Genomic DNA, 25,288 nt, shown 5'->3' with positions numbered 1-25,288 from the left:
AGAAAAAGCCCCACCTGACATCAAATGTGCCAGTACCATGACCTTGAAAATTGGGAGAAATAAATTCTGCTTTCCAAAAAATACCTAGAATATGGTATTTTGTTATAGTCAACAGACTGAAACAGAACCTACAGCAATGTTTGAATGGGCATCAGACAAGTTCAGATAGCAGTGCCCTTGAAAATGGTGTGCGGCGCCCAGTCATGCCCTTGTGCAGGCTCCTCCTGTGAGCGCAGCAGAACCGGGGTCTTCTGCAGTCACTTGAACTGATTGCAGTTCTGGCAGAGATTCACCTACAGTCACCTCATCCTGTAGCCACTGGCCTTCCTGGCCTTCCACAACCATCTTCACTTTGCAAAGCATTCGTGTGTGTGTGTGTGTGTGTGTGTGTGTGACTGGATTTTGTTGTCACTGCTTTGAGGTTACTCAGTCTGTTTGGCTGGTGCTGTCCCACATGAGCCATGCTCCCAGATCTGCTTTTTGATGATTTTTTTTCATGTATATGTTATAATTTTATTCTTCTTTATAACTGAATAATTCTCCATTCATTCATCAATCGTAAGGTATCTAGGCTGTTTCCATGGCTTGGCTATTGTAAATAGTGCTGCAGTACGCATAGCTGTGCATGGGTTTCTACTCTGTTTTATGATTATTTTTTGGAGATGGAATCTAATAAATTATCTGGCTGAACTGGTTTCAAACCATCACCCTCTAGATCTCAGCCTTCTGAGTAGCTAGGATTATAGGCTTAAACCTCCAGCAGCCAGCAAGAAATCGTAGTTATTTCCTTGTAGTATTACATATTGAAACCAGGGCCTTGTACATGCTAGGCAAATGTTCTATCACTGAGCTACGGTCTCAGCCTTAGCAAAGTTTTTTTAAATCCCCTTCAGTTCACTGTAAGTGGGATGATTGGTGAACTGTCCAATTGGACTGTCCATTCAATGTTGTACTGCTCCAAACACATGAGGGAAACTATGAAAATATTAATACCAACTGGCATTACTTCACTGCATCAAGCTGGTCGCAGTGCTAGGCATTCTGCTGAATTATCTCATTCCATTCCATTTTTCAGAGGAGGAATTGAGGCACCCAATGGATGACTAACTTTCCTTGGGCACACAGCTTGCACCCTGATATCTGAATCAATTACAGCGTGACTTTACAGTCTGCTTTCTTCATTTATTCTCCACTGTCATCTAGGAGTTGGCAATAAGGGCCAGAGAAGTACAGGAAGTTTCCTTAGAAGAAGTGGAAATTAAGCCAGATATTGAGGGTTACATGGGGAGGGAGGAAAGCAGAACAATGATCAGAGCAGACTCCCATGCTTTTGTTCTAGAGCAGTAAGGAAGGTGAATTAGACCATTATGTGGTGGCACTGACAATTAATGTCAAATTCAATACCTGTCTTGCCATTCTTATGGCACCTCTGCAAATTTCTTTTGTTTGTGCAGATTGTATAGATACAGGTTTAGTCAATCCAAGAGAACCTAGGCTAAGATTTATGGGTTTTGTGTGCATTAAAATATTCAGTACAGGCTGGGGAATGTGACTTAGTGGTAGGTAGAATGCTTGCCTGCATGCATGAAGTTCTGGGTTCCATTCCTCAGTACCACGTAATCAGAAAAAGCCAGAAGTGACATTGTGGTTTAAGTGGTAGAGTGCTAGCCTTGAACAAAAAGAAGCTCAGGATCAGTGCTCAGGCCCTGAGTTCAAGCCCTAAGACTGGCACAAAAAAAATCAATACAGTTTGTTGAATTCTCTGAACCAACAAGTAAAACATATCTAAGATAAAGACTGATGTGGTCTGAGAAGACAAGCACTCAACTAACCTCCTTTCTTTTTTCTCCATTACTTAGTCTTCTGTCCAATGAAATTGTTTTATTCTGTTTGTTGAGGAGCTGAGATCCGCACATCTGGCTTAAACTTAGTGCAGAGACAGTGTCTGTACTCCACAGATGAGTGTGTAAGAAATTCCTGTGACACAGAGGTCACTGAGGAACAAATCTGAACTTAGATATTCCACACTTGATATCAGGACATACCATTCTCTTTCTTATTCTTCTTTCTGTCCTCCCACTGTGAAAGTGCCTCTTATAAAATATTTCTAAGATATCTGAACTTTGTTTCTAAGTCAGTTAATTTTCCTCAGGCTGTTAAATCCTGTGTCCTTGTCTTTAAATCATTTATCTCATTCACAGTTTCAATCCTCTTGTCTTTTTTGCAGAAAGTCATTTTTTTCCAAAGACATATTTCAATTTATATAAGAGGAAAATTACTTCACTTTCCCTTAATATCTCCAAAGAACTTTTTCTATCTCAGAGAAAGCAAAGGTCAAGTGATTTTTCTCCTCTGTAAATCTGAGCAACCCATCCCATCTGCCTCTATATAGAAACAACTATAATTGATAGCAGTCCTACGGTTTCTGTAGGACAAAGCCTAGCTTCTGCTCTACTCCTGATTGGACAAAGCCTAGCTTCTGCTCTACTCCTGATTGGTCTAGGCCATGTTTGGACATCCAGGCCTTGATAGCATGCAAGTTGGTTCAGAGATGAACCAATCAGCACAGAACTTTGAGCTGCCTTTGGTTGGTTGTGGGAAAAAATACTTTCCTCTTGGTAGAGTGGAACAAGGGAACATATAGGCTTGATTTTAGCTAGTCCTATTATACATATGCATGTGTATGTACACACATGTATACATATAACAAATTAGACAATTAAACTGTGCCCACTGATGTACCAGCTGCAACAATAGAAACTTACATTTCAGAAATTTACTTTTCTGGGTGGGGGTGGGTGAGGGGGGAGGCTGGGAAGGGATGTGAAGGGTAAACAAAGGAGGAGGCTGCAATGCTTGATAAGAAATGTATGCATTATCCTGCCCATGTAATTGTAACCCCTCTGTACAGTATGTTCACAAAAAATTAAATTAAAAAAAAGAATTTAGATTGAAAGAAAAATAAAAGAAATTTACTTTTCTGTGAGTGACCATGGTCAATACATAGCTCTTTTTCATATGACTCCATTCCTTGGGCCCCTTGACTAGCACCCTCATTAAGCCAAAAGAGAATGAGGAGAATGAAGGAGCAAGCTTCTTTTAACTTTGGCCCAGAAATGGTACACACCAAATCTACTTTTCCTCAGATGAGGGAAAAGAGTAAAAGAGCCAGGAAGGAATCATAAGTTTTTAGTACTTTGTTCACAACCTTGACCACAAAAGGATGCTTTGGGTTATTAAACTGCATAGGAAAGTGCTAACAGAGCACTATGCATGGAATCTATAGCCCATATCTACACACATGTGAGTGAGTTCTCTCACATGTGTATAGATATGGAGTATTTCAGCCCCATGGCAAACCTTTGTTGTGATTCTTCTTCAGCCTGTTCTACTTCCTGCAACGTGCATGGCATTCTCAGTAAGCAGACACATTCCGCCATGCGCTGGTGAGCAGTAAAGGTTTTAGTGAAGACCTTGTGTGATTATGCAATGTAATCAAATTCTTCTACGGACATCTGTTCCTTCCTCCAAAGCTCTCTTCCCTTGCTGACATTCTCGTTATTCTCCTCTGGCCAAATACTTCCACATTGCCTGGGCATTCATTTCCCATTCTGCAGAAACAGAACTTGGTAGTAAACCACACACCAATGATAGAGTTTCTCCTTCTGTAGAGCCCCTCAGGAAAATTGGAAAACAAGTCACTGAACAAAAAAAATGTCTTCTTTGGGGCAGGATTAAATGATGAACTGCTCCTAAGAATGTTAATTCTTGCCAGAAAAAAAGTTATTTATATGAGAAAAAGACTGGAAAGATATCTTAAATATTGACAGCATTTACCTCTAGAGAATCAAATTAATAGATTTTCCCTTGTATTTTTCACACTTTTATTTTTTGTTTCTGAATTTTCCAAATGTTCCTTAGACTATGAGGTATTTCTCTAATAGTCTAAATCATTTATAGTAAAGAAATGTATCATTTGCTCAGCATCATTAGTCATTAGGAAACACAAGTCAAAAATCACGATGCAATACTACACACATTAGGATGGGTTAAATGTGTGTGTGTGTGTGTGTGTGTGTGTGTGTGTGTGTGTGTGTGTGTGTGTGTGTGTGTGTGTGTGTGTGTGTGTGTGTGTGTGTGTGTGTGTGTGTGTTGGTCCTGGGGCTTGAACTCAGGGCCTAGGCACTGTCCCTGACCTTTTTTGCTGAAGGTTAGTTCTCTATGAGTTGAGTGAGCCACACATATCCACTTCTGGCTTTTTAGTGGTTAAAGTTCATGAACTTTCCTGCCCAAGCTAGCTTTGAACTTCAATCCTCAGATTTCAAACCTCCTGAATGGCTAGGATTACAAGTGTGAGTCATTGGTACCTGGCTATTGGGTATGATTAAAAAAGCAAGTAAACAAACAAACAAAAAAGAATACGTGTTGATGAGTTAATTAGTTCATTTTCTGTTGGCATGACCGAACTATGCAAGGCTGGGTATTTTACAACGAAAAGAGACTTGTTTAGCCCACCATTTGGGAGTCTGAAGTCCCAAATCAGGTGCACTTCTGGTAAAAGTCCCTTCAGCTGCAGAACACAATGGCAGATAGCCTCATAATGAAAGCATGTGCAGGAGAAAGAGAAATTTTATGCCAAGGAAAGAAACTAGAGAGCAGGGAGGGGTCAGTCTCATCCTTCTATTTTCTATCAACCCTCTCATGAAAACTAACCAGAGCCCAAAAGGACAGCAACATCCCAATGACTTTTTCTACCAAGTACATCACCAAACTGAGAACCAGGCTCCCAGCATGCAAACCCATGGGGGCCACACTCAGTCATAGCCAAACCATGTAAGAGAAACTCTGGAGAAAGGAGCGTACTTACCCATGGCTGGTGGGTCCATAAAATAACAGTGCCAGCCAGGTACCGGGGCTCATGCCTGTAATCCTAGCTATTCATAAGGCTGAGATCCGAGGATCACGGTTCAAAGCCAGCTCAGGCAAGAAAGTCTCTGAGTCTCTTATCTCCAATAAACCACTAGAAAACTGGAAGTGGTGCTGTGGCTCAAGTGGTAGAGCACTTGCCTTGAGCTAAAGAGTGCAGGGACAGCTCCCAGAACCAGAGTTCAAGCCCCATGACCGACAAAAAAAGAAAAAGAAAAAAAAAAAGATAGCACCAGCATGGAAAAGAGTAGAGATATTTGTAAAAGTTAAATATACAATTACAACAGGATACAGCAATTTTACTTCAGAGTATAAACCCAAAAGAACAGAAAGCAAAAATTTGAACAGATATTTATATACCTATGTTTTTGAAGCATTGATAGTCCAATATTCAACAGATAGAAACCATCTGTCTGTTGACAGATGAATGCATAACCAAATGTGGTATGCACATACAAAGGAATAGTATTTAAGCAGGAAAGAAGTTTGGACTTGTACTATAGCATGGATAAACCCTGAAGACTCTAATAAGCCCATTATAAAAGGATGTATTTTAATGATTCTACTTACATGAGCTACCTAGAGGAGAGAAATCTGCAGGTGGACAGTTATGGTAATTGACAAAGGCTGGGGAAGAGGGCATAGGGAATTACTATTTAGTGGGTGCATAGTTTCTGTGTGGAATGATGAAATTCTGTGTCATTGGATGGTGGTGATGACTAGACATGAATGTAAATATAGTTAAGACCACAGAACTGTGCCAAAATTGATCAATTTAATGTTTTTTAAAATATATTTTATGTTATATATATATTATTTGAATTCTTTTTGTGCCAGTGCTGGTGCTTGAACTCAGGACCTTGAGCTCTTGCTTTTTTTTTTTTTGGCTCAAGGCTGGTGCTCTACCACTTGAGTCACACCTCCACTTTCAGCTCTTTGCTAGTTAATTGGAGATAAGAATCTCATGGACTTCTCTGCGCGAGCTAGTATCAAACCTTGCTTCTCAAATCTAAGCCAGCTGAGTGATGGAAAATGACTAAAGTAGTCACCTTCCCCCTTTTAGCCATATCTTAGAACTGTCTTTGGTATAGACTCTGCTGAACCATCTCCCCTTCCCTTCCCCTTAAACGAATGTACAGGCAGTCTTAGAAGTGAGCCTGAGACCAAGGCCCTAATGAACACATACACTTAAGACCTTGAAACTCTTCAGACAAAATAACATTGCTCACCCACCCCACCTCCATCTCACCCCCTTCCATCTGCCCCTCTGACTTCATTCTTTTTGTCTAATATTTAAAGAGCCCTAGCTGTAAGGGAAGGGGGTGCAATTTCCCCTTCAGCCAGGTTGAAGAAGACTTAGTTGCCCTTCCCAAATAAAGTCTGTTGGTATGTTGATTATAACTTTTTGCCCTTTCTTTATGCTGTTACCCTCAGGACCTAGTTTCCTTATAGTGAGTAGCTAGGATTACAGGCATGAGCCACTAGCACATGGCTCCATATTTTTTTTAGATGTAGCTTTTCACAGGCAATTTTACTATGACCTAATTTTACTATGGCTTATGATCTCCTAAAAGCCAGATCTTTCCTTAGTTCATGTTTCCCATCTGCACATTGTTCCCTTTTGAATGAATTTTGTAAGTGACATAAGGAAAAATACTTACCTGTATTTATACCTGTCTTAGGGAATTAGCAAACATAACTTTTTTTTCTTTAGGGATATGCTATCTAATAAGTAAAAAAGATATATAGCTGGGCACCAGTGGCTCATGCCTATAATCCAGGGAGGCTGAGACCTGAGGATCATGGTTTGAAGCCAACCTGGGCAGAAAAGTCCCCATGAAACTCTTATCTCCAATAAACTACTCAAAAAAGCCAGAAATGATGCTGTGGCTCAAGTGGTAGAGTGCTAGCCTTGAGCACAAAGAGGCTCAGGGACAGTGCCTAGGCTCTGAGTTCAAGCTCCCAGACTGGCAAAAAAAAAAAAAAAAAAAAGGTATGTAAGCAACTAATTATAGTCTACATGAAATAAACTGTGAGCCCAACCAGAGAACTGGCAAGGACTTCTGCCTGGGTTTTGTTGAGGGTTCCTCGGTGAAGTGTGCTAGAGTTAAACCTTGAACACATGGATGAACATTAGAAGGTGAATCAAAGAAAGATGTATCCACAGGCCCCATCCCTGAGACCACTAACTAGTTTTAGGCATAGTAGCATTATTGAACAAGCTGATCAAACGATTTGTCAGGCCATGGTGTGGCAGTGTTGTCTTTCTTGGGGAAGTGACCCAGAAAGTGAGCTGAACTTAGAAAGCCAAGCCAAAATCAACTGGATATGAGGGCCAGAGTTGAGACCTCACCTGGCTCCACAGTGTGGTTCCTGATAAATACAGAACACAGCAGAGCTTCCTGTGCAAACAGGGAATGACCCCTATAAATGCACAGTTTGACTGTGTACAGATGTTGATTTGCAGACTGACAATGAAAGCAACAGGAGCTTTCCCCATTCAATCTCCAAGCTGATGCTTCTTTTTATTTATTTATTTATTTTTGGGTCCAGTCATGGGGCCTGAACTCTGGGCTTGGGCACTGTCCCTCAGCTGTTCAGCTCAAGGCTAGCGCTCTACCACTTGAGCCACAGCGCCACTTCTGGCTTTTTTCTTTTTTGCTTATGTGGTACTGAGGAATCGAACCCAAGGCCTCATGCAAGCAAGGCAAGCGTTTTACCACTTGAGCCACCTTCCCAGCCCCCAAGCTGATGCTTCTTGTCAGCATTTGCAACACATGGCTTCTCCCAGTACCCACACGTGTGGGCTCATTTGTAGTAGGTGGCATTCAAAGGGCGCACAGTTGTATAACCATCCCCCTGGCCCAGGTAGAGAGAATAGACAATGCTCATGAACTAGGAATCCATGTGTATTGTGTCAGTCCATCTGGGTTTGTTGGATGAGGGGAGACCAACTTATAAAAAGAAGACAGAGGTCATATAAATGTATTTACCAAGGGCCTGGCACAGCTCAAGGTCAACTCACTCAGCAGCTTGCTGTCTGGCAGTCAGTGGTGGGTCATTCTTATCATGTGGCTGGTTTGGCTCTTCAAAGCCTCTGTTTATCTTGGCTCCTCTGTACATCCCTAGGGGCTCTAAGAGGACCTTTAGCCTAGCTCTGAAAGCTACAACAGTGTCTGGGACCCTGAGTATTCCCGGCCACCTCTCATCTGGCCAGGGCATGAAGGAGAGGGGTTGACCACGTGGAGAATTCCACAAGCCGCATCCTTTCTTGTTTTCCATGTGCCCAGGATCTAACTCCCTCCTTGGGTCAGGCTTTGACATGCTCTCACTCCCACAGCAAAAACCTCTACCCCTTTCCCTCCTTGGAAGCATTTTTAATTCCTCCCCGCCCTGCCCCAACCCTACCCCCCAGGCCTGACTCACAAAGACCTGGAAATTCCCTGCCTAGGGTCAGGGCACCCAGGCCTGAGAATGCAAAGCCCTGGCTACCTTTCCTTGAAAAGAAAGGAGGAAATTATTTGTTCTTTGTTTTTGTTTCTAGGTCAGAGGAGACAGAGAGGGGGGAAGGGGGAGAAAGAGAGGGAGAGAGAGGGGGGTGCTACAATTAATTTCTCAATGTCTCACATAGCTATACATTGATAGTCTCACTGAAAACAAGGTCAGCTGGCTCACCTACCTGGCACTAGGATGTCAGGTGGAGCCTTTGGTCCTAACGCCTTTCCATCTGTTCTTGGGTGTTTATTGGCCCACCTGATGTAGCTAGTGGGCATTTGGGGGTGGGACATTGCTGCTTAATTTCCTTATACTTATGTCCCAAACGGTTTCTGAATGGCAACTCCCACCTTACCCCTCTTCCTCCCACTCCCGAGTCCCTAGGCATAAAGCCCCAGAGTCTTATCTGAGTTCAGGTAGGGTTATAGTGCCCAGCATGACCTGGCCCTAGCAAAGCAATGCCTGAAGGTTAGAAAGGAAGCCTCCCTCCTTTCACATGATTTTAAACTACATCGTGTTGATGATACCAGGCCCCACACTTGCTAGGCTGGTACTCTACCACTGAATTATGTTTCCAGTCCTCTTTTGACCTTTTTTTTTTTTTCTAGAAAGGGTCTTACTGCCCAGACTACATTCTGCCTAGATCAGGCTTCCTTTCATAGTTGGGATGACAGATATGTACTACCACACCCAGCTTCTTCTGCTGAGATAGTCTCCTGGATTTTTCTGCCTGGGGCTGCCTGAACCCTGATCTTCCTCCTCTTAGCCTTCTAAGTAGTTAGGGTGACAGGCATGAGCCACTAATGCTTAGCTCTAAACTCCTTTTGAGCTAAGCATCCTGGCATGTCAGAGCATGGTAATTTGTGAACAAGTCAGCTGCCCCCAGACGTACGTCAACATAGCTAGGATCTGATGGCTTGAATTCCTCCTTGCTTTGGAAGTGATCAAGTGGCTCAATCTCTATTCACTAAAGGAAGAGCCTGTTGGTTGGCTTTTGCCAGAGTGCTCTTTGAGGAGTCATTCAGGCTGCCAGATTTGGTATGTTCTATTTTCCATCCTGATGGGGTTCTTACTGAAACTGAAGCCAACTTCTTCCTGATGTCCAAACTTAGCTCATGCCTCAGCCCAAGTTCTTTACATTAGAAGATTCCCCAACACTGGGGCCTCCTTTCCCCAATCTCTTCCTGGTCTCTGAGGCTGACTCCATCTTCGCTGTTTGTGGATGGTTTTAAGACCTCTTCCACATGTCATTTCCTGTCTCCCTCACCTACCTGTCCCTGTCTGTCCCCTCTAACCTTCTTTAAGATGGAGCCCCCAAAGAGTCGGAGGGCACTTCACCATGCCCACTGCAGCCTGTGTGCACGAATAGATACAGCATCTGATGATCTGATTTATGTTTTCCAGATTTATCGCATCACTTGCAAACCCAGGCCGGTTGATATTTTAGGCGCATGAATCAGAGTGTCTGGCATGGCATCCTCTACAGCAGAGCTCCGGCTGCAGGCATAATGAAGTTGGGAGGGGGGGAGACAGTTCAACTTAGCAGGGAGAAAATGTGTGTCAGTAACAAGTCTGCCTAGCAACAGCACCAAGGCAGAGACAGACTAGGCCCCAATATTAGAGTCTGCACACTGGGGGAACAGAGTCCCCTAATACGGTTTTCCTCATGGTGATGGAGGGCTGACTACTTTCCTTTAAATTAAAAAAAAGAAAGAAAGAAAAGAAAAGAAAAATAAGTGTTCCATGCCAAAGGATGGTCTCTAACCTGCCACCAAACAGGGAGATGGATGAGCAGCGGTGTCACCAGGCCGTGCCTAGATATGTTATGAATGAATAAGAAGAAATAAGCGTCTGGAAGGAATGAGGCTGAGAATGAAGCTGTAGAAGAGGCAGAACTGTTTGAGTCAGGATAGGGTTGGGCTTACAGGAAGGGGCTCAAGACTAAGGGAAAAGGGTGAGATTCCCTTCCTTCTCCCAGGCTCCTTAGGCACACGCTGCTAAAGCATACAGTTCCGGACTTCTCCAGAAATCCATTCAGAATGAGGGACAAAGCAAATCAAAGACTGACCTGGATATCCCAGCCGCTGGGATAGTGTTTGTTCTTTGGCTCTGGATCTCAATACATAGGCCAGTACTAGTTAACGTTGACATGTGACCCTGGTGTGTTGTACAGAACCTGGCCCCAGCTCTATTTGTATTTTGAGTGTCCTGGAGTTGTGTCTTTTTATCCCTCTTAGCATCCTTTTTCAGCTCATCTGGAGAATGAACCCATGATCTTCTTCTACAGATCTTCCCAGGTCGCACCCTCTAGGAGTCCAAAGCCAAAGCTAGTTTACAATCATAAGAAAGTGAGAAATTAAAAACATTTCCTGTAAGCATTTATATCGCTAATGCCTGAACCCCATGCTCTGCTTTATCGTCACAGTATGTGCATGCAAGTCTATAGGCTCAAATGTTCCCAAGAATATATCAGGCAGTAGTATCTGGGAAACATTTACATTTTTAGCATTCGTGTAATTCTATTTGGTTTTATGCCACAGGAAGTTCAAGCCTGATTTAATTAAGGAGTTTTTATAAAATGCATCTTTAAAAAAGAAAGACAATGCATTTCACATGTTATACCATTGTACTTTACATTGTTACCCAATCAGGGATGTTGGAGGTGGCTTGTGTTCCAGCCCAAGAATCTGTTAGCAATCCACAAAGTTGAATATTTTACTGTCTTATTTGGAAGCCTGGAATTTAAGAGCTGGAAGGGATCTTTGAGGTAGGCAGGCATCTCCTATTAAAATAAGGGCAAGGAGACTTTGGGTGCATTTTCGCATACCTCTCAGTTCCTAATTTAGTCTTTAGGTTATAGGCTTGAAACACTGGACAGAAAAAAAAAACAAACAAACCAAAACCCTAGCTGCTCAACTTGGGGCTGAGAAGGTGGTCCATAGTAATTCCAGTCTGAGAATGCTTTTCTTCCCATTAAAACCACCTGTGTGACAGAGAAGGGGCAGAGACGGCTATGCAGAGAGCTCTTCCCTGGTAACAGCTGCAGCTGGCATTCTCCATGAAGTCTGCACTGCAGAGAGGCAACCCTCCTTGAAACAGAGTTGATGATAATGCGGAACTAAAAGGAAGAGAACTTTGAACCACTGCAAATAGAGAAACTAAGGAGTCTCCATTATCAGATAAATCTGGTCTGGGTGAACAGGTATGATGGCAGGAAAGCCCAAAAGAAAAACTAAAATGAAAAGGAGAGGAAACAAATATCTTGAGATGACCCAATTTTGAGTCAATGGGATAGCATGGAGCTACAAAATGAGAGGGGAAGTTTCTAGGGACATTGACCAAAGTCATGTGAAGGGAATACAGCATTGTGGAGACCCTGAATTTTGACCAATGTCAAGTCAAAGCTGTATGAGAGGAGGCAGTGCTCAGGTCCACCCTGAGGAAGAGTGAAAGGTGAACATTGGGGGACACTAGTTACAGCAGCTGAAAACTGGAGAAGGTTGGTTTGGAGGGGTCATGGCTATAGATTCAGAACAAAGAAAGTCTGGAGCATCTACTACTCTTTTGCATTCTGTGCGTGCGTGCGTGCGTGCATGCATGCGTGTGTGTGTGTGTGTGTGTGTGTGTGTGTGTGTGTGTGTGTGTGTGTGTGTGTCCTAGAGCTTGAACTCAGGGCCTAGGTACTGTCCCTGAGCTTTTATGTTCAAGTCTTGTGCTCTATCACTTTGAGCTACAGCACCATCTATGGATTTTTTTTTAATTTTTGGTAGTTAATTGGAGATAAGAGTCTCACAGACTTTCCTGCCCAGGCTGGCTTTGAACTTTGATTCTCAGATCTCAGTCTCCTGAGTAGCTAGGATTACAGGTATGTGCACCAATGCCCAGCAACTGTTCTTTTTGTAAGGTATGTTGCCATAGCTACATAGTGGTTTAGACAGAGGCAGCAGACTAATAGGATCCAAATGACAAGAACAAAATCATCCCCTTAGACAACAGGATATTCAAAGTGAACAGAAGACACACCATCTATTGTCACTATGCTTTTGGTTCTAGTAGTAGAGGACTCCACAGAAAGGAGCTCAATTCACAGGAGTCTGCTTAAATTCTCCAAGTATTATAGGAATATCATTAAGCATGACATCAGGTGAGATAGGGCAAGGTGGGTTATTTAAATCAGGATCCCAGTGCTGTGAGCAAATCCTCCATTCTCCCCTTCCCTCTCTTTCTCATCCTTTGAGCAGTATGCTCTCAGAATACCTCTCCTCATGGATTCTGCAATTTTAGGCATCAATGTAGACAACAGAATTAAAGTCAGAAAAAAATACAAAGCTCCTCACTTCTGTATCTTCTTAGGAGCAAGGAATTCCTTCCCAGGAAGTTTCTTCTTCAACTACTGTTCTCATCTTGTCAGTCAGACTTGCATGAAGCATTCCCATGCCTAAAACAATCTCTTAGTGTGGCAAACGGACTCAGCAGACAATGGAGTCTTCTCCTGCAGGACGCGGAAGCCACATGACCATTCACAGGTAAGCAAACAGGGCCGGGATACATGTCACCAAGGGAAAGGAACAGAACAAACCGCACGTGGATTGGTCCTGGTAAACGGCTGTGGGACAAGGGCACTTCAGTTCAGCCTTTCCCTCGGCTCTCCACCCTGGCCTTTGAGAAGAATTGTAACAGAGAATTAATAGGTGTAGAAAAGTAAGGTTGCCTGTAGGAAGAGATCTCCCTCCTTGCTGTCTCAGCTTGGCACTTTCTACCACAGCCTGGTGTTCCCTCCTGGTAGCATTTTAACCATGGTAGCTAAGGCTCAATACAGGGCAGAAGACCTGGCCAACATAGTGAAATGAGACATTTCGGTAGAAACAATAAGGGGTTCAGTATCAGAGCGAGCTGGTTTGGCTGTTGACTACCTGAGAGACCATAGTGGCTGCTTTGTTTCTGTAGTGCCACCTCTACCACACACCCCTTGCCCTGTGAGTTCCTTCAAAGGGGCCATCCTGTGAGAGGTAGGTACCATGGCAATAAGTGGGGCGCTCAGAAAGTCTAAGACAAATGACTCCGGCTTAGAGTTGGTAGAAGTAGATGTGGTAGCAAAGACTCCAGTTTTCACTCCTCTCAATCTCTCTCTTCTTAACCTTGGCGAAACTCAACAGGAAGCCAAACAGGAAAAAGAGGGGTGTGGAAAATGGATGAGGGAGGAGCAGGACATGCAAAGAATAAGAACAGCTGTTGTACATGCCTGGTATATCCCCCTACCAGTATGCTTCTGCATAGTCTTGTAATTGTTTTATTGTCAGAATCCTAAAGACAAGTTCTGGAGAAATGGAAAGTCCAACTCCTCACAGATAAGATTATGTGTGCGGAACTGAGGCTCCTGTCTCCGTTCTCCTCTTCTGTCATCTTTCTGCCAGTGTAAATGTGTTCCAGCCCCTCTCAGACCGTCCCTACAGGCCCAACAAGTCCCTCCACTCCCACAAAGCTGGCCTGTCAGTGCAGCCCGACAGAGCAGACAAACCCAACAGATGGCACTGATGTCAAAGGCCATCTGTCTTCTGCTATGATGATGGCATCGACTGAATGCAGGTCCCGAGTGCTTGTTCTTTGGGTAACAGTGAATCCAGCTGCATGGCCAGCAAGTGATGAAGGCCACAGTTTCCCTCTAAACCCAAGAGCCGACCTTCTGTGGCCCATTCAAGCTTTGCCTCGCTCACAAATGAGGCCAGATCTAATAAGAGTAAATGAATTACCAAAATGACCTCAGAAGTAGGGATATGTATCAGCACACCTGTCCTGCCAATCATTCTCACTTCCACTTGTCCTCTCCATACCAGCCTACCCCCCCCTCCACCATCTTCCTTCCCCCATTCCCACCCCTCCCCCATTTCCTCAGATATTCACCTTCCTCACTTTCCCTGCTCTGCAGAGCCAGTGGAGTCACAGCCCCCACCTGCGGACTGAGGAAGAAAACAATCAGCACTCTGTACCAGCTTCCCTGGCCCTGAGGGGTGGAGCACACGTGCAGATCGCAGAAGAAACCACCCCAGTGCTTGGAGCAGGTCAGTGTCCCTCACTCCTCAATTATGCAGAGACAAGAACTGTACGTGGCCTGTGGTTCATAGGAAACACTAGGCACATGGTTTTCAGATCTGTATTCTATCTGGCCCATTTCTCTGGCGTGACTCACTTCCTCATTTGGCCTGGCCCATTTTGCATCCTTGGCTCATTTGAAATCCACCTTGGTCTTTCACTGTCTGCCATGTCTCCATAAATGGGAGCCTCCTCTATAGGTAACATAGATTTTGACCAATCTGTGTGAGAGGAAACTAATATTTACAGGTTTGTCCCTCATGTAGCTGTTGAATGAACCATAAATACTGTTGTGTGTGTGGAGTGTATGTACGTGCGCACGTGTGTGTGTGTGTGTGTGTGTGTGTGTGTGTGTGTGTGTGTGTGTGTGTTACTGGGCATTGAAATCAGAACCTTGTGCTTGCTAGGCAAGTGCTGTACCATTTGAGCCACATCTCCAACACTCTCCCTATCCCTTTTGGTTTAGTATGATTTTAATAGGATTTTGAGCTTTTGCCCAGGCCAGCCTCAGACTGCCACTCTCCTACTTGTGCTTTCTAAGTAGCTGGGATTACAGGTATGCCACTGTGCCTGGTTTTAGTTGGATCAATTTCCTGATTTGATAAGACTTCTGATGTTCTTTGCGAACACACCAAGGACTTTCTCCCTTGCTCTTACAACTGTAGCAAAAACTTTTTAAAGCAGAGGAATAAAAACAGATGTGAGTCGGAAGTGGCGCTGTAGCTCAAGTGGTAGAGCGCTCGCCTTGAGCTGAAGAGCTGAGGGACAGCGCCCAGGCCCAGAGTTCAAACCCTACGACCAACAAAAAAAAAAAAAAAAACCAGATGTGAGAGAAAAGAATGAAGGGAGGGACTGATTTCTCCACAATAAGAAATATCTCAACAAGTACAAGTTAATTTAGGAATTTATAGATAATTCCAAAGTGGGGAAGATTTAGCACAAAAAAATTGTATTTCTTCTTAAAGGAGCACTTAAGGGGTATGTGGAAGAACTCCTTGTCATCTATGTCTACCATTATTTACTTCAATTATCTCAATGGATCACAATTCTGCCTCCTCCTCTCTTGAAAGAGAGAATGTTGTTTATTAAAAAGGCAATCTGGAGCTCGTCTAGTGCATCAGGTGCCTGTAATGTCATAGAAGAAAGTATCTATAAGCAGCCTGCTCTGTAGGAGTGTGTGTGGGATCCATGTTCAGATAAGCTTATTAGGTGCTAGCATCACACCTGAAGAGGGAGAAGGCTGAGTCTCACACTCGTAGAGTAGGCCTTTTCAGCCCAAATTGCAGATTAAAATCACCTTAGTGATTCTACATGGCCTGGGCCTAACACCAGAGAATTTAGCTTAATTGGTTTGAGGCAGAACTCAGGTTCTGGAAGGTTTTCAAAGATCTCTGATAATTTTTATGTACAGCAGGGTTGAAAACCACTGCCTCAGAGTTTTGGGAAATTTGCCCCTGCCTGACTGGCTTAGTTGCCTTGTGAGCTAGACAACTTTCTTCTGGAATTCTATAGAAGATTCTTTAGGCTGATAGGCTGCTCCCCCCCACCCCACCCCCGCCGCCTGTCTCCCCCCACCAAAGTTGTAAAGTGCGTTTTTCGACATAACGACTTGTACATCTCATTGTTGCAATGGGTCCTCCTGTATCCCTGTTTTAACAATTTGTTTTTTCCCTTCCCCTCCACATATACCAACATCAAATACAGTGAAAGCAGGGGTTATACCATGAGGGAGGGTCATACAAAGCAACAAAGACATAACCTTATAAATATGTTAGAAACAATCGCATGAAAGATCTTCCTTTTTTTTTTTTTGTCAGTCATGGGGCTTGAGCTCTAGGCCTGGGCGCTGTCCCTGAACAATTCAGCTCAAGGCTCATGCTCTACCACTTGAGCCATAGCGCCACTTCTAGCTTTCTGGCGTTTTTTTTGTTTTTTTGTTTTTAATTGTGATTAAGTGATTACATAATTTCCCAAATTTCACAGTATTGTGGGATAGTGATTCTCATTTAAAGTCACAAACTCATTCTAACTTTCCTGGAGCAAATTGTCTATTACGGTCTATAACATATAACGGTGTATACATATATACCATACATGTGATCAGCAGCATGGGGTTATTTAGTAGTGGTTCCACCAGATGAGTGGAAGTTCTTTGTTTCTTAAGTCCTATTAATTTTGTCATATCACCTAACATTTTGGATTCAACATCCACTTATCAGGGAGACCACGTACCGTTTGTCTCTTTGCTCTTGGCTTACCTTGCTCAACATGATTTCTTCTAGCTCCATCCATTTCCCTGCAAATGCCATTATTTTGTCATTTCTAATGGCTGCATAATATTCCATTGTGTATAGATACCACAATTTTTGGATCCATTCATCTGTGGTGGGGCATCTGGGTTGTTTTCATATCCTAGCTATTGTGAACAGTGCTGCAATAAACATGGAGGTGCATGTGTCCTTGTGGAAATTTAACACTTAAAGCCTCTAAGAGCCAAGATTCTTAGAAGACAGAGGTTTGAATCTGAATACTGGGTGAACTGTAACAATGCTTTCTTCCTCTCCCTCCCACATGCACACTTAGTAATGTCTGTAAATATGCATTTGTAAGTGGTGTAGCTTTCCACACACACTCCTGCTTCAGTCTAGTGATCCCAATAAATTGCAACACCTGTATCAGATGCGTGGTTTCTATGGTCATGAAGAATGAGTCCACAGACAGAGAGGTAGAGTAAAATGACAAAGATTCATTGAATGGAAAGATAAGCAGCGCTCCTGTTAGGCAGAAGTGGTCTCAGGAAGAGTACTGCCTGGGTGGGGGCGGGGGGGGGTGATGTGCAGGGGTTAATGTATATCTAGGAGAAAGATACATTGAACAGCCCGTGGGCCATAGCAATGCCAATACCCAAAGTGTCCATGCAACTTGCTCAAAGTCTTGGTGCTTGTTTTGCCTCTCTGACTAGGTGCCCTTCCTGGGCATACCTGTAGGATCCAACTAGTCCACGGTTTACATGCAGGTCTTTCCAAGCGATGGACCATGACCTGATGCCCAGGGGCCCACGCAAGTGACCATTCAAGGCCATGGTGATATGATTTGATGGTTAGGGGCCTGCTCAAGGCCATGGTAAGTGATACAGAACCTCTATGGGAGAGTCTTTGCCCTGATTGCCTAGCCTGCCTCTTTTACTGCAGTTGTGAGTACAAAGCACTCAATGTTCTTCCTGTACTTATTGGGCTATAGGTGGCTTCAGTTTAACACACAGAATTGTGTGTTAGTTTCTCACTGGGGTGACAAATACTTGAAAAGAATAACTGAGAAGGAAGATTTATTTGCATCTGGAAATAAACTGAAAATAATGGGCCTGAGATGAGACAGAACAGAGAAGGAGGATATTTATCTCATGATAGCCAGGAAGCCAAGAAACAGAGGAGGGGGACAGAGAAACAGAGACGGAGACAGAGAAAGAGACAGAGAGAGACAGAGAGAGGCGAGTGAGATGACGCATCTTTCCAGGCCATGTTCTCCTCCTCATACTTTCTACCCCCTCCCAGTAATGCCACCAGATTATGAATCCATGAAAGGATAAATCTACTGATAAAGAAAGATCCCTCAGGAGCCAAACACTTCCCCAAGCCTTACCACCCAACACCGAGTTCATCAAGGACAATGAAATGCATGAGCCTTTGAAGGGAACACTGTGTATCTAAAACATAGGAGGTTAAATTCCACCTTAAGTTTTTTTCATTTGTAACTCTAACATGTATTCCCACAGAAATGGTATGATCATGGTGATCAGAACTTTGTATTATAACCAATAGTATGACTGTACTAAAGTATAGAAAATGTTCTAGAAGGATCAGTGTGGATTTAGAGGACTAACAATGTTCTATTCCACCAATTTCTATGATGCTCAGGTATTCAATATGAGAGTAATGGCAGAGGCAAGGAAAATGGCATTTTCTTAAAAAGCTAACCATTAGCCGGGTGCCGGTGGCTCATGCCTGTAATCCTAGCTACTCAGGAGGCTGAGATCTAAGGATCACAGTTCAAAGCCAGCCCGGACAGGAAAGTCTGTGAGACTCTTATCTCTAATAAACCACCAGAAAACTGGAAGTGGCGCTGTGGCTCAAGTGGTAGAGCACTAGCCTTGAGCTGAAGAGCTGAGGGACAGCTCTTCAGGGACAGGCCCAGAGTTCAAGCCCCACGACTGACAAAAAAAAAAAAAAAAAAAGCTAACCATTGACCTATTATATTGTCTAGGCAATATCCTGCACACAAATGTGCACAGAAGCTTTATCTTTATCCAAACTAGAAGCATGCAACTATGCAACTTTCTGGAAAATACAAAATTACAGGACAGTAAAAAAGATCAGTGAGCTGGGGGGGGGGGGTGCTCAAGTGGGGAGCACCTGCCTGGAAAGCTGAGGTCTGAGTTCAAACCCCACTGCAGAAAAGAACAGGGAAAGAGAAAAAGAGAGGGAAGGGAAGGGAAGGGGAGGGGAGGGGAAGGGAAGGGAAGGAAAGGGAAGGGAAGGGAAGGGAAGAGAAGGGAAGGGAAGAGAGAAATAAGAAGAGAGAAGAGGTGAGGGAAGAAAAGGGGGGTAAGGAGACAAAAGGAGGAAGAGGAACAGAGGAGAGGAAAGAAATGAAGAGAAAAGAAAAGGAAAGACCAGTGGTTTCTAGGACTATTCTGTATAGTACTCTAGTGGGTACTATATAATCTTGTGCATTTTTCAAAGCTCATAGAGTATAGAAGACCAAGAGTGAAACTCGGGCTGGGAGGGTGGTTCAGTGGCAGAGTGCTTGTCATGCATGCATGAGGCCCTGATTCTTCAGTACCACATAAGTAGAAAAAGCCGGAAGTGGCGCTGTGGCTCAAGTGGTCGAACCCTAGCCTTGAGCTGAAGAGCTGAGGGACAGCGCCCAGGCCCAGAGCTCAGGCCCCACGACTGACCAAATTTGCAGAGCACATGGGCCGCAAAGATGGCGCTGGGAGAGAGTGGAGTGGGCAGAGCCCAATTGACCTTCCCATCAGTGCCTAACCAGCCCGTGAAGGCTCAGGTGAATGATAGGGTGTGACCTTCACAGTGATTGGTTCCTCTTCCTCCCTTGCCATGCCACCCGCCCTTTTTGGCTTTAAAAGGGGCTGCTCTCTGTCAATAAACGAGTTTTCTACCTGCTGGATTTGGCTCCCCGCTGTGTCTGATTGTCTCCCGGGCTGAGGGAGGCTAGGGAACGGGCGAGCGCTGCACTTACCTTTCCTCGAACCCCGTCTTTTGTGAGACGGACGAAGACCCAACACAAATTAAACAAAAAAAAAAAGAGTGAAACTCAAGGTAAAGTATGACAGTGGCCTACTGTGTTTATTCTATGTGAAACACAGGTTTAAGGGAAGTTACCTGCAGAGGGAGATGGAGGAGGACCTCTCTGAGAACTTGAGATGCCCAGAGAAAGGAAACTGATTTCCTCTTGATAGTGAATAACCTCAGAGTTCTTTAATACAGTGAGAAGTTTTTGTTTGTTTTTTTAATGTGCTGATCCTGGGACTTGAACTCAAGTCCTGGGTGCTTTTTTTTTTTTGCTCAAGGCTAGCACTCATCCTCAGATCCCAGCCCCCTAAGTAGCTAGGATTACAGGTGTGAGCCACCAGCGTCCAGCTGAGAAGTAACTTTTTAAAGAAGGAAATCCTTCCAGTATACTACAAATCAGTTTCAATGATGATTTAATCAACTAAGTGTTTTTCTTCTATCATGTCCAATAAATATCATGTGCATTGACCTGAACTTTTGGGGACTCTGCTCCGGGAAGTTGTGGCATTTGCATTTGAGTTAGAAGAGATAAGTACACAAAGATCTAGATTTGATGATTAAAGTGACAAAGAAAATTTGCTATAAAAAGAGAAAGTTGGCTATCTATGAGAAGAAATAGAAGTCTTGTAGGAAGAAGGACCATTTGGAAGCACCTTTGAAAGATGAGTGGAATTTTTCTAGGTGATAGTCAAGGTGACCATGTGGGTCAAAGGGGCATTTTGAGCAATGATCAAGATCAGCTTGGGGTAAGATCAGCTTGAAGTAATATTATTTGGGTGGCATGGGGCACCCAAAGGGATAATAGGAAGAGTGATTGCTCAGTGAATTCAGAAATCACATGGCAAGTTTTCAGTGTCAGCCTACCGTATCTGTACTTAATTCAGTCGGTACTTAACAGGCACTGAGTAGTTGATGGGACTCTCAAATTCCTCTTCTCTTTCCTGTCTGTGGGGCCTGGTGCTGCTGGGGGAATTTTCTTTTTTCCCACAGACATTCTCTGTTCTCTTTGTTTTCCATTCTTTCCCTCTCTGTCTCCCTTTATCACTCCCTTTCTGATAATACATTTCAGACTTTGATCCAGACCACTTCTCTGTTCTATACAATGAGCCAGGCCTAATATAATTCCATTCTCCTTGACTCTATTTTTTTAAAAGACTTTCTGGGATGCTTCCAACATCCTAACCTAAATAAGCCACCAAATAAATAGTTCTCTGATCTCTGACTTAAGGGGGTGGGGGAGGGAAACCTTCTTAATCACCATGCTAATTGTTTCAACAAGAAATGGAACAGTCCATAGTACCAGGAGACAGTAGATACATTTATTGCTGGGGCCTGAGAGTTAGCGGGAACCTAGCCATGAACCTAGCCAGCTGGCTTCAGACACAGCCCTCTCCCCAAAGCAAACAATATCCACTCAGAAAGTATGCCCACATTTTTCACGTTGCAAGCATTTATTGAGTGTCTACTCTGTACCAATTGCTATGTAGGTTTAAGAGATGGAGTTCTAAATGACAAGAGAAAGAGAAAACAGCACCGTAGTATCATAAGTATATGATAATATCAGGAACTGAGTGTCTCAGACTTTATGTATATGAACAGTAACCCAGGTATCTTACTAAATGTCTGTTCTCATCCAGTAGGTCAGGGGGGTCTGGGCCGCTCTGTGTCCTAACCTGAGTCACTTAGGGACACCTGCACTGCTGGTGCTGGGTTAAGGAGCAAGGATCTGGAGTAGAGAAGTTGCATGCATACTGTTCTAAATAGAAAGGAGGGTGAGCAATGTGACCCACCTATCAGGAGCAGAAGAATATTCAGGATGAGTAATTCTTATTCCTCACCCCAGACAGGCAGTTCTTCTCAGAGCTCACACAGCCATTCTCCTGTCAACTCTTCTAACATTCCGCTTTTTAGCATACACATATACCCTCTCAAAAAATGAACAGGCCTAGGCTTTGCTGATGCAAACCTTATCGGTTAAAAATCTGTTTATAGATAATTAATTCCAATACATATACAGGTTGAGTAGATGTCTCTGAAATGCTTTCGACGTGTTCTCAGACTGTGGAGTATTTGCATATGCATAAGGAGATTTCCGGGGAATGGGACCCAAATATAAAGATGAAATTCTTTATGCCTCACATGTGCCACGTGCACATGGCCCCAAGGTCATTTCTTGCCATGGTTATAATGAGCCTGCATTTTGACTTGTGACCCAGCAACATGAGGTCAGTGTGGAATTTTCTATTTGGAGCATCACGTCAGTAGCTACAAAGTTTTAGATTTGGGAACATTTTCAATTTTTGGACTAGCATTGCTCAATTTATATAAATGGATTTCTGTTTCTATTCACTTTAAAGTAAAAGCAAACAGAAATTCTGGTCTTTTATTTCCCTACTTCAATCTATTGCCTGATACTCTCCCTATTCTGGAGACCACTGATGCATGATGCTTCTTTCAGTAAATGACAGAGTTTGCAGTTCTTCTGCAGAAGTGTGTTACTCCAATCACATTAATGACTGTATACTATTCCACTGCATGAATGCACTCCATTGATAGAATAAAATATGTAGGAGCCAGATAAATAAGGATAGGAGAATGAAAATTAATTCCACCTAGTTAAGATTAGAGTTTGAGGGGGAGAATAGTGAGAGAAGTAAAGAGACAGCAGGTGGTCTGGAAATGAAGAGGAGCCAACAGAAGAACTTTTTTTTTCCTTTTTTGCTGGTACTGGGGTTTGAATGCTGGCTTGCTCAACTAGTGCTCTATCATTTGAGCCATGCCTTCAGCCCTGCTTTTTGCTGGTTATTTTGGATTTTTCTGCCCAGGCTGGCTTTGAACTGTAATCCTCTAGATCTCAGCCTCCTTGAGTCACAAGGATTATAGGCATGAGTCACCACCAGCACTAGGCAAGAATTTTTTTAATGGGAGAGAAAGTAGCATGCTCAGTGGAATTTTTTTTTCTGGATGTCATTCGAAAAACAGATTGGAATGAAGCAAACCTGAAACCAGCAGAGCCCTTGTAAATGAGAGCTGGCTGATGGTGAAGGTCTCCTGCCGGCATCGCTTGCCTAATAACTGGTTGTACCGGGCCCAAAACCAAATATCCTGTTGTTAATTATTTCTCCATAGTTTAGGATAAAACAGCAGAGAAATGCTCCGGGAAAGGACCAAATCTGTCAAGGCTTGGTTTTAAGAGTGACTACTTAAACAGTCAAATCTAGCATTCTCATCTGAAATTCTCAATCCGAGTTTATGGCAAGCCTTTAGTCATCTCAACTCTGGGATCTGGTAGTTGGAAGCAAGCCCAGAGGTCTCGCTCCCACCCAGATCAGGAATCCCTTCCTAAACTCGCCCAACAGGTGGCCTCAGGCTCCTCTTCCCTAGTCTTCCCACCTTCAAAGCCAGCTTGGGGGGAGGAGGGGGGAGCCTCCTGTCCCTCTTGGTCCAATCTAAACATAGATCGTTCTTTCTCATGTTGAGCCAAATTCTTCCTTCCTGAGACTGTTACCGTATCAGCTGACCAATGTCTTCTCTTGGAAGAGAAGATATTTTCTCAAGGAAAACCCATTAGACTTAAGAGACAGCAGGAACTAGGAAACTGATCACAAGGTCCCCATAAAAGTTATGTGGAACTCCTCCCTGGAGATAACTGACAATGTGAATGTACTTAACAATGGTTCAAATGGTAGCACACCTGCTTGAGAAGCACAAGGCCCCAACTTCAAACCCTAGTGTCACCAAACAAGATTATGATGACCAATTTTGTGATGGACATTTGTCACCGTTACAACTTGTCAAAAGCTTTAAAAAATGTGTAAGAGCTAATACACTGTTAAAATGACAGGTCACAGTGCTTTGAACTTTCAATGTCTGAGTCTTGGAATGACACTGACTTGCTTAGCTTTCTTCTTGTCTACCATCAGCTCCACCTTACATTCCATAGCATATCTCCTTCCATCTTATCTTCTGCTCATCAGCTTCTCTGTGTCTCCTGGAAACCTAGGTTTTCCTCTCTTTTTCACTCCCTCTAAACATGGGTCTGACCTTGTAACTTTTAAAATCTAAATTAAGGTAATAAACTCAGTGATTTCAGGGCAAAAATTATGGTACTTAAAACTCAACAATCCCTAAACATGGAGGTAGAGAAAGAAAGATTTTTAGAAGACATTTTCATTACAAAGCGTTAAGATATTAGTGTTAAAAACAAAATAAAACAAAAGATATTAGTGTTTATGGGAGGATCTTCCTTCATTGCCCTTGTTGTGGTCATCTTCTTCTTGTTCTTCTTCTCCCCCTCCTCCTCCTCTTCCTCCTCCTCCTCCTCCCCCTCTTCCTCCTCCTCCCCCTCGTCTCCCTCCTCCCTCTCCTCCCTCCTCCCCCTCCTCCCCCTCCTCCCCCATCTCCTCCTCCTCCTCCTCTTCTTCTTCTTCTTCTTCTTCTTCTTCTTCTTCTTCTTCTTCTTCTTCTTCTTCTTCTTCTTCTTCTTCTTCTTCTTCTTCCTTTTTTCTTCTTCTTCCTTCTCCTCTTCCTCCTTCTCTTCCTCTTCTTCTTCCTCCTCCTCCTCCTCTTCCTTCTCTTTCCCCTCCTCTTCTTCTACCTCCTCTTCTTCCCTCTTCTTTCTCTTTCTTGCTTTCTTTTTTCTTCCTCTTTTTCTTCTTCCTCCTGTTCCTCTTCTTCTTCCTCTTCCCCCTACTCTCCTCCTTCTTCCTCTTCTTCCTCCTCCTCCTCCACGTCCTCCTTTTCTTCCTCCTCCTCTTCCTCCTCTTCTTCCTCCTCCTCCTCCTTACCCCCAGCTCCAGCCCTTTGTGCAGTCCTGCAGCACTGTCCTGAGCTTCTTTTGCTCAAAGCTAGCCCTCTACCACTTGAGCCACAGCTTTAATCTTTGCTTTTCCTTTTGAGTAGTTTATAGAGATAAAAGTCTCACAATTTCCAGGCTAGTTTCAAATCTTGATGCTCAGATCTTCAACTTCTGAAATAGTAGGCTTACACACAAGAGCCATGGGTGTCTGGCTGTAACTTCATTTCTAAAACACAAATCTTAGAGAACACTCAGTACCTAAACGGATTGCTTGATGATAATAATGTTTGAACTGGCTCATTTTGCTGATTTACTAATCAGCCACCTGGCTGTAAGTATAGCTTGAGTTACAGGACTTGATGGATTTTAGGACTGAGGATGAGCTTGGTGGTAGACTGCTGATCTAGCATGTTTGAGGCCCTTCGTCTAATACCTAGCACCATTTAAAAAAGTTAACTTATATTTTTACTACAGAAGTCTCTGGCCAAAGAGGGAAAATGAGTTTTTCTTGATGATAAAATTAGTCTTAACCTTTAGTCATGAAGCAGGCCTGGCCATGCTGGACTGCTATTCCTTCCGGTGGGTGGGCACTGGAGTCTGAACCTCTTTGTGACCTGGCCACCCTCAGGGTCACAGGCTCTGTCCATTGCAGCTGCTTTAAACACTACCG

General features: G+C 43.5%; 1 long non-coding RNA gene across 1 annotated transcript in view; it reads left to right on the top strand.

Annotated features, from left to right (window-relative positions):
• LOC138832820 (uncharacterized) overlaps nucleotides 1-25,288 on the top strand; it is a 99,348-nt gene that overhangs the window by 41,223 nt on the left and 32,837 nt on the right. Inside the window, exons 2-3 of the long non-coding RNA XR_011373698.1 lie at nucleotides 12,775-12,947; nucleotides 14,348-14,480. This is a non-coding gene — a long non-coding RNA (uncharacterized lncRNA). The remainder of the gene's footprint in view (nucleotides 1-12,774; nucleotides 12,948-14,347; nucleotides 14,481-25,288) is intronic.

This window comes from Dipodomys merriami, unplaced genomic scaffold (genome assembly GCF_024711535.1).
Source record: "Dipodomys merriami isolate MVZ:Mamm:240054 unplaced genomic scaffold, mDipMer1.0.p SCAF_1, whole genome shotgun sequence".
Taxonomy (NCBI): domain Eukaryota; kingdom Metazoa; phylum Chordata; class Mammalia; order Rodentia; family Heteromyidae; genus Dipodomys; species Dipodomys merriami.
Note: the sequence above shows the minus strand (reverse complement) of the source record. Positions and strands in the feature narration are given on the sequence as shown.